The 13,910-nt window shown below is 42.2% G+C and overlaps 1 protein-coding gene and 1 pseudogene across 2 annotated transcripts in view; one reads left to right on the top strand and one right to left on the bottom strand.

The window, feature by feature from the left end:
* Window positions 1–10,375, bottom strand: part of SENP5 (SUMO specific peptidase 5) — a 54,916-nt gene extending 44,541 nt beyond the window's left edge. For both annotated transcript variants that reach the window (XM_012780324.3, XM_012780326.3), the window contains exon 1: window positions 10,195–10,375. The gene's annotated coding sequence lies outside the window, so the exon portion shown is untranslated. The remainder of the gene's footprint in view (window positions 1–10,194) is intronic.
* Window positions 10,376–13,386: 3,011 nt separating this feature from the next.
* LOC105879759 (large ribosomal subunit protein eL34-like) lies at window positions 13,387–13,910 on the top strand (annotated as a pseudogene).

The raw sequence follows: 13,910 nt of genomic DNA, 5'->3' as shown, positions 1-13,910 counted from the left end.
AATCCCAGCACTTTGGGAGGCTGAGGTAGGAGGATCACTTGAAGCCAGGAGTTCAAGAATAGCCTGAGAAGCATAGCAAGACCCCATCTCTACAAAAAATAAATTTAAAAAAAAATTAACAAGCCATGGTGGTGCATGCCTATAGTCCTATAGCTACTCGGGAGGCTCAGGTAGGAGGATCACTTGAGCCCGGAGTTTGAGGCGATAGTAAGCTATGACCAGGCCACTGCACTCCAGCCTGGGTAACAGAGCAAGACCCTGTCTCTAAAAACAAACAATAAAAGGTTCAGTAAGATGACTACTTGTCCACTGTTGGTTTAAGACGTGACACTCTGAAATCTGCTCGCTAATCAGTTACCACTAGTCTTTTCTGCTTTCCAGCTTCTAGAATTTTGTTATTCTCACTGCTCCTGTTGTCATTTTGAGGTTTAAAAAAAATTCCTCTACCATTTTAATGGAGTTTTCAGGCTGGTGTGAAAGTAAATGTATATGTTCAATACATAATCTTTACCATGATATATTATTGAACAGAAAAAAAGTCAAGTTGCTAAACAATATGTATGAGTCCATTTTTATTAAAAGCAAAAAACATGTGTATATACCTGAACATTTAGGGGAAAATGTCTAAAAGGATATACACCAAAGCATTAACAGTTTAGAGCCACACTTCCCAAACTGTGCCAAAGGCAACCTGGGGTTACAGAGTGAATTCACAAGGGTGCCATAGGATAGTCTAAATTAGAAGGTAAAAGTGATATTCTGTAACTGTCAAATACCCCATAAACTACTAGTTCAAGATAGTTCAGTTTCAAAGTAGATCATGCTACGTTCCTTTTGATATCATGTCTTCACAAAGTTGAGTACCTGTTGATTGCTGTGATTAAAAAAAAAAAAAATACTGGGGGGAGAGGGGACATGGGCAATATATATAACCTTAACACTTATACCCCCACAATACACTAAAATAAAAAATAAATAAAAAAAAATACTGTGCAATTACCAATTGGAAAGCAAAAAATGAGTGGACAAAATAAAAATTTTATAAGGCTGGGCATAGTGGCTCACATCTGTAATCCCAGGACTTTGGGAGGCCAAGGCAAGAAGGATGACTTAAAGCCAGGATTTCAAGACCAGCCTGTTCAACATGGCGAGACTGTCTCTACAAAAAAGAAAATCAAGCCGGGCGCAGTGGCTCACGCCTATAATCCTAGCTCTTGGGAGGCTGAGGCGGGCGGATTGCTCAAAGTCAGGAGTTCAAAACCAGCCTGAGCAAGAGCGAGACCCCGTCTCTACTATAAATACAAAGAAATTAATTGGCCAACTGATATATATATATAAAAAAATTAGCCAGGCATGGTGGTGCATGGCTGTAGTCCCAGCTACTTGGGAGGCTGAGGCAGAAGGATCGCTCGAGCCCAGAAGTTTGAGGTTGCTGTGAGCTAGGCTGACGCCACGGCACTCACTCTAGCCTGGGCAACAAAGCGAGACTCTGTCTCAAAAAAAAAAAAAAAAAGAAAGAAAATCAGTAAGGCGTGGTAGTGCACACCTAAAGTCCCAGCTACTCAGAAGGCTAAGGTGGGAGAATCTCTTGAGCTCAGGAGTTTGAGGTTACAGTGAGCTGTGATTACATGCCACACTCCAGCCTAGATGACAGAGCAAGACCCTGCATCCAAAAAAGAAAAAAAAATTTTTTTTAATTAAAAAAGAACGGGTGTGTACTGGGATGGCCACAAAAAGAAAAAAATAAAAAATAATAATAAAAAAAAAATGGGTGGCAGTGCCCAATATGATTCCAAGTTTTGAGAAGTTTTATAGCACCCAACAAATACTTGCAGTAAATAACTGAGGTTAATTTAGAATGAAATAAAAATATGATTTTGTCTTCCTATTTATATATTTTTAAGATATCTATTAGTTGTTAAACAACTTGTTAAGTTGTTTAAACTTAATTACTTAATAAATTAAATTTAGGCCTGGGGCATGGGAAAAAGACAAGAAGCTATGAAAAGAAACTTTAGGAATCTCTAGGGCAATATATTTTACTTTATTAGGGGGGAAGCACTTAAATGTAAACTTCTTAATATGAAATAAACAGTGTAATTCAAATAACCTCTTGTTATTAAAACTCCTCCCCTATAAAATAAAAAAAAAATTAGCAAAATCATTGCTCAAAAAAAGAAAAAATTAAAATTAAAAAAAAAAAAACTCCTCCCCAAATTAGAGAAAATTACCTAGACTGTACTTTAAAAAGTTAAGCTGGCCGGGCGCTGTGGCTCACGCCTGTAATCCTAGCTCTTGGGAGGCCGAGGCGGGCGGATTGCTCAAGGTCAGGAGTTCAAAACCAGCCTGAGCAAGAGCGAGACCCCGTCTCTACTATAAATAGAAACAAATTAATTGGCCAACTGATATATATATATAAAAATTAGCCGGGCATGGTGGCACATGCCTGTAGTCCCAGCTACTTGGGAGGCTGAGGCAGAAGGATCACTCGAGCCCAGGAGTTTGAGGTTGCTGTGAGCTAGGCTGACGCCACGGCACTCACTCTAGCCTGGGCAACAAAGCGAGACTCTGTCTCAAAAAAAAAAAAAAAAAGTTAAGCTAACATGTTTTCCTGTGGTGGTTATACACCAATAATGCTTAAATTGTAAAAATACATGAACATCTATTAAATTTTAGTTCTATTAATGTTTGAGTTTCTACAGATAAAAAGGCACTGAACTTTCAAAGAATTTACAGTCTAGTGGGAAAGTCATTTGATCATTTATTAGCAAAACTGATGCATATAAAAAAGGTATGATTCAGGGTGTAAAGTGGGAATGTCTGGCAAAAGGTCAGGGAAGACTTCCTGAAGAAATTATTTTTCAGCTGAGACAAAGGATGAGAAAGAGTAACTAAGCAAAGGGAACAAACAAAAGCCCAGGAAAGGGAATGCAGGAGTCCAAGGAACTGAAAGAACTTCAGTAACACTTAAAGGAGGATCTGAAGAGGTAGGCAAGGAACAGAAAAGCTAAATTAATCATGCTGCCACATAAGGTTGATGTAAAACCATGAAAGAGAGTTAGAGTAAAAGCTCTGATTTATATTCTTGAAAAGATCATTCTATCTGCAATGTGCAGAAGGCCACAGCAAAGGAAATCTGTTACAGGTAAATGTAGGTATGATGTGATAGCTGCCTGAACTAAGGAGAAAACTGGGATAATAGGTCATTAAATATGAAATGTCGTTTTGAATCAAAAGTTTAATTTATCTCAAATAAGATGCAGTACAATTAATCAAAGTATGCACCTAAACTATGGACCATTGCCATCTTAATGGTCGCTTGCTTATGCCAGCAGTCAAGAAGCCTGGAGAGCGAGTGGTGATGAAAATTGTGAAAGGTGTTTTCCATAGTTTTGTTGAGAACTGAATGTTTTTCCTGGCAGGAAGTGGTCCAAAGCCTGGAATAAGTGGTAGTCAGTTGATGAAGTCTGGTGAATATGGTGGATGACAGAGTTTCTAAGTCCAGCTTTTCTGTAGTTTGAGCAGTGTTTTTGGGGGGGACATGTGGACTTGCAAGAGGGTTGGCCTATCTCTGCTGACCAGTCTCAGCTGCTTAATGGCAAACATCTCCATCATTTCGTTCTACTGGTTGCAGATGACATCCGCTATAATCAACTGACCAGGTTTCATGAAGCTGTAATGGACAATGCCAGTACTGGACCAAACAGACTCCAGTAGCTTTCTTTGATGAATATTTGATTTTGGACTGTGTTTTCAGCACTTCATCTTTTTTTTTTTTTTTTGGAGACAGAGTCTCACTTTGTTGCCCAGGCTACAGTGAGTGCCGTGGCATCAGCCTAGCTCACAGCAACCTCAAACTCCAGGGCTCAGCGATCCTCCTTGCCTCAGCCTCCCGAGTAGCTGGGACTACAGGCATGCGCCACCATGCCCGGCTAATTTTTTTCTATATATATTAGTTGGCTAATTAATTTCTTTCTACTTATAGTAGAGACGGGGTCTTGCTCAGGCTGGTTTCGAACTCCTGACCTTGAGCAATCCGCCCGCCTCAGCCTCCCAGAGTGCTAGGATTACAGGCGTGAGCCACCGCGCCCGGCTAGCACTTCATCTTTATCCAACCATTGTGCTGAATGCTTACAACTGTCAAAAAGAATCTATTTTTCATCACACATAACAATATGGTATAGAAATGGTCGCCTTTATATCGTGACAGTAAAGAATGGCCAGCTTCGAGATGATCTCTCTTTTGACACTCATTTAATTCACACGGTACCCATCTATCCAACTTCTTTACCTTGCCCATTTATTTCAAATGGTCCAGTATTGGTGGAATAGTAATGTCAAACCTTGCTGCTAATTCACACACAGGTTGAGATGGATTCTTTTCCACTACCGCTTTTAGCTCATCATTATGCACCTTGGTCTCAGGTCACTCACATGGCTCGTTTCCAAGATTAAAATCACCAGAATGGAACTTCTCAAACCATCAACATACTGTGTGTGTGTTCATTAGCCACATCCTTCCCAAACTCTTCGTTGATGTTTTGAGCTGTCTGTGCTGCATTGGTTCCACAACAGAACTCATATTCAAAAATAACACAACTTTTTTACTTATCTATGGTTTCACAAAAATTGCTCTAAAAAATTCTTTTTGAGCCGGGCGCGGTGGCTCACGCCTGTAATCCTAGCTCTCTGGGAGGCCGAGGCGGGCGGATTGCTCGAGGTCGGGAGTTCAAAACCAGCCTGAGCAAGAGCGAGACCCCGTCTCTACTATAAATAGAAAGAAACTAATTGGCCAACTAATATATATAGAAAAAATTAGCCGGGCATGGTGGCGCATGCCTGTAGTCCCAGCTACTTGGGAGGCTGAGACAGAAGGATCGCTTGAGCCCAGGAGTCTGAGGTTGCTGTGAGCTAGGCTGACGCCACGGCACTCACTCTAGCCTAGGCAACAAAGTGAGACTCTGTCTCAAAAAAAAAAAAAAAAAAAATTCTTTTTGAAAGATAATCACAAGCCAAAATGTGTCTTTGAAAGAATGAGGATGCATCTTCACACACACACACACACACAAAAAAAAAAACCACCAAGAAGTGTCAGAGATATCAACTGTCAAACTTAGTACTTCAGGAAATTGGACATTCCATACTTAATAACCGGCAGGGCGTGGTGGCTCACACCTGTAATCCTAGCACTCTGGGAGGCCAAGGCAGGTGGATCATTTGAGCTTAGGAGCTCGAGACCAGCCTGAGCAAGAGCGAGACCCCATCTCTACTAAAAATACAAAGAAATTAATTGGCTAACTAAAAATATATAGAGAAAAAATCAGCCAGGCATGGTGGCACATGCCTATAGTTCCAGCTACTCTGGAGGCTGAGGCAGAAGGATTGCTTGAGCCCAGGAGTTTGAGGTTGTTGTGAGCTAGGCTGATGCCATGGCACTCTAGCCTGGGCAACAGAGTGAAACTCTGTCTCAAAAAAAAAAAAAAATTAAACACAAAAAGAACACTTAAATACCATTAGCAAAATGAATCAATCTATGTCCTTGAGATTTCTCAGGACACAGAAATGACAGGACTTAGGGAACTCTTATCCTATATGTGGAGGTTAAGAGTTCTAGCATGAGCTAGGAGGCAGATATCGGTATCATTTATATGGAACACAAAGACAGATTGGGGGAAGGTTATACTGACTATGTTTTTAGATTTCAACATGTTGAATTTGTAAGAAATACAAGTGGGAGAAAAAGAAAAAATGTCAGGCATGTTGTTAGATACCTATAATTCCAGCTACTTGGGAGGCTGAGGAGGGAGAATCACTTGAGCCCAGGAGTTCAAGATTCCATCTCAATTAAAAAGAGAAAGAAAGAAATCCAAGTGGATGCATCCTGTTGGATATACAGTTCAGGAACTCTGAAAAGAGGATATCATAGGAATTCCAGTTTAAGTCATCATCATCTTATAGTAAGCAAAGCTATAGAAAATATCACCTAGGAAAAATTTGTAAATGTACCCTAGGGCAGTGTCCTGATAAACTCCAGGATTTAAGAGTGAGGTAAAGGTAGCAAAGGAAAATGAGAAGGAATGATCAGGGCGATAAGGTAGAAAACCAGGTAAATATAGTATCAGGAAGCTAGAGAAAGTTTCTAGAAGGAGGGAAATGGTCAAAAGCTGTTGAAAAGTCAAGTAAGAATTAAAGTGTCCACTGGATTTTCAGACATTTGTAGGAGAAATGTTAGTAGTATGGAAGGGACAAGAGCAAAAACATTTTGGAAGTTAGAATGCAGATTGACTTAAAGACCTAAGGAAGTTAAATCTCAAGCTTAGTGAGGAAAGCAATCTAAACAATAGTACCTCAAAATAGATCAGGATTTGGCAGCATCAGAGGGGTGTGAACATAATGATAAAAACAAAAGGATTGGTCAATAATTTTGATACCCTCCCATACTCCACAAAACCCACCAAGGTTGCAGAAGCCTGGAGCCTTATTCTCTAGACTAGAACTGCACTGTATAATAACACTTCTACAATGATAGAAATATTCGCTATCTGCCCTATCCAACACGGTATAGTCTTTAAGCAAATGTGGCTACTGAGCACTTGAAATGTGTCCAGTGCAACTGAGGAACTAAATGTTTAATTTTAATTACTTAGATTTAAAGTTCTACATGTGGTTAGTGGCTACCATATTGGATAGAACAGCTCTACAGGGTAAAACAAAGGATTTCTAGACTGGAAAACATTTCAACTGGTGGAGTTGAGAATGAGAGTATCACAATGAAAACAGCTGAGTTAAACGAACATGAGTGCTTACATATTGAATGCTAAGATCTCCAGAGTTTCTCTCAAGTTAACTATCAGAATGCTGGATCTCCAAAGAGGAGATCCAGAGATTCTTCTCTGGGGAATCTAACTAGCTCTGGAGAAAAGACAAAGATACTGCTATTGAACTCTCTCCAATAAAACAGTCCAGCCAGTGCACTCTAAAATTGAAAAATTCCAAGCATGTGCTCAGAACACATATAATTAAAATTAAAAACAAAACCTCTGCTCTGTCTGTGGAGTAGACTTTCTAACTTTTTATAGTTTCTGAATAAATCTTGCTTTCACTAAAAATAAAAAATAAATTAAAAACTGCTATATAGAGGCCCTCTACATTTCTGCCCCTGTATTCCCAGCCATAGTGTCGTATGTTCATGTTCACCAAATACCAACAGTCCTTCAAAGATAAAACACACAAGGAAATAGAATGAGCTTTCAATTCCTGTGAGATACTGACACTAGGACAGCCCTATGCCTAAACAATCTTAAGGTGCTCATATTTGGGTGAAAGTTTGCAGTGCAGCCACTATACAGGTTAACTCAAGCATCACTAGCATTACCTCCAAGAGGTAATAAGGCATTAATGAGAATAGCTGTTGTATAGTAAACAAACGGGCAGGGTTACCCATCCCAAAAAAGTAAGACAAAATAAATGGATTTGTAGTAGGAAATGAGTTGTTTTAATTGCCTATTGGGCAATCAGAGGGCATAAAGAAACCATAAAAAAGATCAAGATTGGGAATTTGGATTTGTGCTACCTAGTGGGTGATACTTTCATCACATTCGGCCACCAAATAGAGTGGATTAAGTATATAATTTTTTTCTGTATATATTTTTAGTTGGCCAATTAATTTCTTTCTATTTTTAGTAGTGATGGAGTCTCGCTCTTGCTCAGGTTGGTTTCGAACTCCTGACCTTGATCGATCCGCCCTCCGGGGCCTCCCATAATGCTAGGTTACAGGCGTGAGCCATCCTGCCGCCCCAAGTATGTAACTTTGGTCTCAAATCCTTAGAGAAACAGAAGACTGCTTCAAGGACCAGCACATGACTCCTAAACTTCACTTTTCATTGGGTTGTTACTACTTCCTATACCTACCTTTGTTCCAATATATATATTTATTTATTTTTTATTTTTATTTTATTTTTTTGAGACAGACTCTTGCTCTGTTGCCGGGGCTAGAATGCTATGGTGTCAACCCAGCTCAAAGCAATCTCAAACTCCTGGGCTCAAGCAATTCTCCTGCCTCAACCTCCCGAGTAGCTGGGACTACAAGCGCATACTAATTTTTCTATATTTAGTAGAGATGGGGTCTCACTCTTGCTCAAGACGATCTCAAACTCCTGAGCTCAAACAATTCTCCCATCTCAGCCTCCCAGAATGTGATGATGATAGGTGTGTGCCACCATGCCAGGCCAATATAATTTTTATTTAAGTCTCCCTAAAAACAAACCTATGCAATATTTAGTAAGACATTTTAATGTAACATGTGCTAATTCATTAAAAAGCATTAAGGAGTCTAACTGCCTAAGAAACTACAAAAACAGAATTACACAAAGCTACCAACTTAAAGGACTTTAAAAAAAATTTTTTTCTGGGCTCAAGGCACTATAAAACCTGTATTGATTCAATTAAGATTGCTTGTTGAGGAAAAAAGAGAAGAAAATTAAGAAAGCAGCAAACTAGTTGGGCATGACACTTCCTCTCTATGAGCCTGTTTATAAACTAAAAATGTGAAATGTTATCTGCACCTGAATTTTCAAATCATGATTATCACTTGAGAAGCTTTTTAAAAAGCACAAATATCCAGGCCCACTTCAGACCTATTGAGGTACAGTCTAGGCATTTGGGTTTGTATTTTAATTCCCTAACTAATTATAATGCCCAGTCAGATTTTGGAACTTCTGGATTAGATGACCCTCAATGTTCCTTCTGTAACCACAACTTAAAATACCAAGTTGACAATTCTGCAAAGGAACCAAAGACTGCACTTAGCTATATACACACTGCACAGCAGCCACCAACATCCCTCACCTAGGAAAGGAAAGAATCCTTAATTTGCCTGATCAAGGAACAGTAACAGCAAGTGCTACTCATTCAAATAATTCACTGCATCTCCCCCCAATATGCCCTTCAACTACTTCTCTAACTTGGGGTCCATTAAACTACAGAGTGGTGAATATTCTTTCTCCAATACAGAGAAACGGGCGTCTCCACAAATTAACTCAGAATTGTAATATCCAGTCACTCAAAAAACTCAAGTTCCTGCATTTATTCTGTGCACACTTTCAATTAACACGAAATGTTTCAGAAGCAGAGGATTCCCTCTAAATGGGCCAATGTGCAAACGAAGCCCCTCTCAGCTTTTCTCCTAGAAAGGGCCCATTGGGGAAAACCTATCTTGAGCAAAATTGATTTCACTCATCTCTCATATATCAATAATGTTTTATCAGTAAGATGAGACATCTGGATGACTAGGAGAGAGTCTTGTTCTTCCTGATGTTGCCCACCCAAAACAGGCTGCAGTTAGGTTCTGACCTTACAAGAGCCTGATCTCTCTTCAGGCACCCTTCTCCATACCTAGCTTATTCTGGGGAAAAAGGCAAAAAAAACCCATAATTAAGAACCTATCATTAACTGTCCTGGATATTGTTAAACCAAGTTTAAGTAAAATCCTAAAACATTTCATGACTAAGGTTCTACTTTCTTCATTTAATTTTCTCAGCATGAGATTAAAAATACTACCACCAAATGGTAGGCTAGGTTTCAACTCAGCTCTTGGGACTCTTAAGTCCAGAACTCCCACATCCTCTCCGCATCCCTGCCCCCACCCCCAACAGAGTGGCCATAGGGTCAACGGGGGGTGATACTGCCTAGCAGAGACAGAACAGAAAAAACCGCTTCCCATCACCCTAATGTTCAATTGTGCCATACCCGTTCACTAGAAACGGGTCCCACAGCGTGGGGGAAGGAACCGAGGCAGGAAGGAGGCAGACTGTCTGAACAAATAAATCCCTGACTTCCAAAAAGGCTGGAGCTGGAGGGCCGCTAACAGCAGCTCTTCCTCTCCAAGCTTTCTCGGGCTTCAGGAGGAGCGGCCGGGGGCACTAGCTCTCCCTGTGCCTGCGGTCGCACAGCTTGGCTGGAGACGGAGGGGAGGCAGTGGTCCCTCGGGAGGAGCTCTCTCCGCTCCCGCGGAGAGGCACACTGTGCCCAGGGGAAACGGCGGCCTCCGGCTGGGGCGCGGGAGAGGGCAGTGCTCCAGGCCTCGGGGCCGGGGCGCCGAGCTGGCGCCCACTGGCGCGGGAATGGCCAGCCAGCCCGCTCAGGCGATCGGTCTGTCAGTCATCCGGCCGACTGGACGCCCGGGCGCCCGCTTACCTACGTCCCTGGCTCGTGGCACCTGCCCCGCCGGCGGCCCAGGCGATGCGGCAGCCGGCACTGGGGCCCCGCCTTCGCCAGCTCTAGGGGAAGCCCCGCCAGCTAGGAGGTGTCCGGCCTGCCCGCAGCGGCCACGGCCGCCGAGCTTCCTCTGGAGCTGCTGCCGCGACGCCGGCGCTCACTTACGTCGTCACCTCCTTCGGTGCCCTTCCGCCGGCAGCCCCGCCCGCGCCGCGTGCGGGGGGCGGGGAGAGCGGCGCCGGCCCGGGGCGGCGTGCCCCCGCTTCCGGCGGTGAGCTCCCGGGTTCCCGGTGTCTGGCTGGTGTCCCTTCCCGGCTGCCGGACCCTCCAGCCCGTCCCCCACCCCGCGCCTCCCTGTGAACGCGCCAGGACTTGCCGGAATTGTGACCGCGAAATTGCAGAGGCTCTACAAAGCGCATTTGAGACTTCTGTTCAGCACCTTCTCAAGATTTTAACCCAAAAGGGCTCAATCAGACCTCAGCTTTTATACGGCCCCGCCCTGCATGATCCCTTTACCCCAGGCCAAAACAAAAGACCACATTCCTGCTCTGGATTGCACTTTTTGAGGCCTGGGGCAGGCTTTTCCTCTCTAGTTTTCCCCGGTTGATCCTACCCCTGGGGATTGTAATTAGCCTCTTTATCTGTGCCCCACCCTCCCCAGCTGGGAATGCTTTCCAGGGAGGGTAGCGGCTGGTCTATCGCCGCTGTAGCCTCAGCTCCAAATAGTGTCTTGCCTGCAAGTGCTCAGGAAGTCTGTGCAGTATTCTCTTTCTGACGAGAGAGGAAAGTGACTTCAGCCTTATATATTGAAGCACTATTCATTCAATAAGCATTATTTTGTTGTGAACATAAAGTAATCTTTCTCTTGCAAGACATCAGTCTGGTTTGGGAGAAAGAGACATAAACACAGATAATTACAATCCAATGTCCTGACAGGTAGAAAATATAATAATAGCAGATTTATGGCGGACGATGAATTCAGTTTTGGACATACTCAATTTGGAAGAATAAAGTGGAGATGGCTACAATGCATGGCTTCAACCCAAGGGTGGGTTGCTGAGAGCCACGTGTAGGCATTTAGGATGTGCAGTGATTGTACAGAAGATAAAAACTGATGAAACCGACTGCAAAGCGGTTTGCTTTTATCGCCACGTGTCAGCAAACTCTCAACAGTGTCAAAGTACTCTTTTCCAAACAGAAGCTTTCCTTAGTCTTTTGTTGCAGTTACTATAGGCTTGTACTAATAACTTCAGATTGGCATATTTCCTCAGTTTAAAAGTAAATCTTTTGAGATTTCCACTCCTAGCCAAGATGGAATAAAAGGGATCAGATTTACTCTCCCAAATGAAACAACTAAAAAAATAGATGAAAATAAGAAACAACAGTTTTCAAGAAATTATTGCACATCAGGCAAAGAAGAATGACATCTCTGAGATTTGGAAAATAAATGGGGTGAACCCCACAGATGCCCCAGTTTACTGCCTACACAGTATCCAGGATATTTCACAGGTGAGAGGAACCATCAGGAGCCTCCATGTTTCTCCATGACTTGAGGAACTGTAGCTGGCAGGCTGGGAAGGCCAAAGCAGCTACAGTTCCTGGAAAGAGTCCCAAAGAAGAGAGATCTGATCAAAAAGAATGCTCTAGGCTGGGTGTGGTGGCTCACACCTGTAATCCTAGCACTGGGAAGCCAGAGGTGGGTGGATTGCTTGAGGTCAGGAGTTCGAAACCAGCCTGAGTGAGACCCGTCTCTACTAAACGAATTAATTGATCAACTAAAAATATATATACAAAAAAGTTAGCCGGGCATGGTGGCGCATGCCTGTAGTCCCAGCTACTCGGGAGGCTGAGGCAGTAGAATCACTTGAGCGCAGATGATTGAGGTTGCTGTGAGCTAGGCTGATGCCATGGCACTCCAGCCCAGGCTGGAGTCTCAAAACAAAACAAAACTCTATCAACAATGTCCACATTAATAAATGATACGCTACATTTGTAACCATAATTTTCACATTTCTTTACACCTAGATATTTATATAGAGTCAACGCTCACCAACATTTTTTTCTGTGATTTTTCCAGCCATAATCACTTGGTTGACCTAAGTTTGTCTTCTAGAAGTTTTGGTTTTTTTTTTTAAATAAGTGATCATTATGGCTGAGCATGGTGTCTAGTACCTGTAATCCTAGCACTTTGGGAGTCTGAGGTGGGAGGATTGCTTGATGCCAGGAGTTCAAGGCTACTGTGAGCTATGATTGTACCACTGCACTGAGGCCTGGGCGACAGAGACCCTGTCTCTAAAAACAAACAAAAAAATTATTAATTGAGCTCTTACCATGTGCTAGACACCATGCTCAACATTTGATGGGCATCATAACATTTAACTCTCACAGCTAACCTATGAGTTGGAAATTTCTCATCTCTCCTGTTTTTATAAATGAGGAGACACAAGCTAGGGTTAGTCACATGCCTAGAGCATATAGCTGGATCCATCTGATTTTAAAGCCCCTTAAAAACTATTTTGCCTTCCCTTCAGTATGAAATACTCTACAACTCTGCCATTAAAACAAAAGCTACACATAGCTATTTAAACTTAATAAAATAAAAAATTCAGCTCCCCAGTTGCATTAGCCACATTTCAGGTGCTTAGTAACTAACAACATGTGTTTAAAGACTATCATAATGGAGGGTGAGTTATAGATCATTTCCATCATTGCAAAAGTTCTATTGGAAGGTATTGCTCTTAGAAAAAAAATTTAAGAAAGGTTCATGAGAACAAGATTCTCTAAGTTCTTTATATTTGCCTGCCTTTATACTTGTGATTTTTTTAAAGATAAGAGTCTCACTCTGTTGCATGGGCTAGAGTGCCATGGCATCAGCCTAGCTCACAGCAACCTCAAGCTCCTGGGCTCAAGCGATCCTTCTGACTCAGCCTCCCAAGTAGCTGGAATTACAGGCATGTGCCACTATGCCTGGCTAATTTTTTCTATATATTTTTAGTTGGCCAATTAATTTATTTCTATTCTTAGTAGAGATGGGGTCTTGCTCTTGCTCGGGCTAGTCCTGCCTTTATATTTGAACAATGATTTTTCTAGGTATAGAATTTTAGGGTGACACTTCATTTCATTCAAGATTTTTAAAGGCATTAACATAATAATCTTCTAGTGTTCCATGTTGCTATAAAGAATTGTGGGAGGTGTTGCAGGAGCCGAGAGCTCTTAAGACAGTCCTTTGAGGTAGCGTAGGGGTAAGAGGAGCAAGAGGGAGGCTGGTGGTGATCAGGTTCCCTTCTTTTAGCTTCAGAAACTCCTAGATCCTGGCTGTTCCTCTGAAGCTGCACTCAAAATGATCCAGCGCTTGACATATCGTCGTAGGCTTTCCTACAATACAGCCTCTAACAAAACTAGGCTGTCCCAAACCCCTAGTAATAGAATTGTTTACCTTTATACCAAGAAGGTTGGGAAAGCACCAAAATCTTCATGTGGTGTGTACCCAGGTAGACTTCAAGGGGTTCGTGCTGTGAGACCTAAAGTTCTTATGAGGTTTGTCAAAAACAAAAAAACATGTCAGCAGGGCCTATGGTGGTTCCATGTGTGCTAAATGTGTTCATGACAGGATCAAGCGTGCTTTCCTTATTGAGGAGCAGAAAATCGTTGTAAAGGTGTTAAAGGCACAAGCACAGAGCCAGAAAGCTAAATAA

This window comes from Microcebus murinus, chromosome 1, assembly GCF_040939455.1.
Source record: "Microcebus murinus isolate Inina chromosome 1, M.murinus_Inina_mat1.0, whole genome shotgun sequence".
In the NCBI taxonomy this organism is placed as follows: domain Eukaryota; kingdom Metazoa; phylum Chordata; class Mammalia; order Primates; family Cheirogaleidae; genus Microcebus; species Microcebus murinus.
Note: the sequence above shows the minus strand (reverse complement) of the source record. Positions and strands in the feature narration are given on the sequence as shown.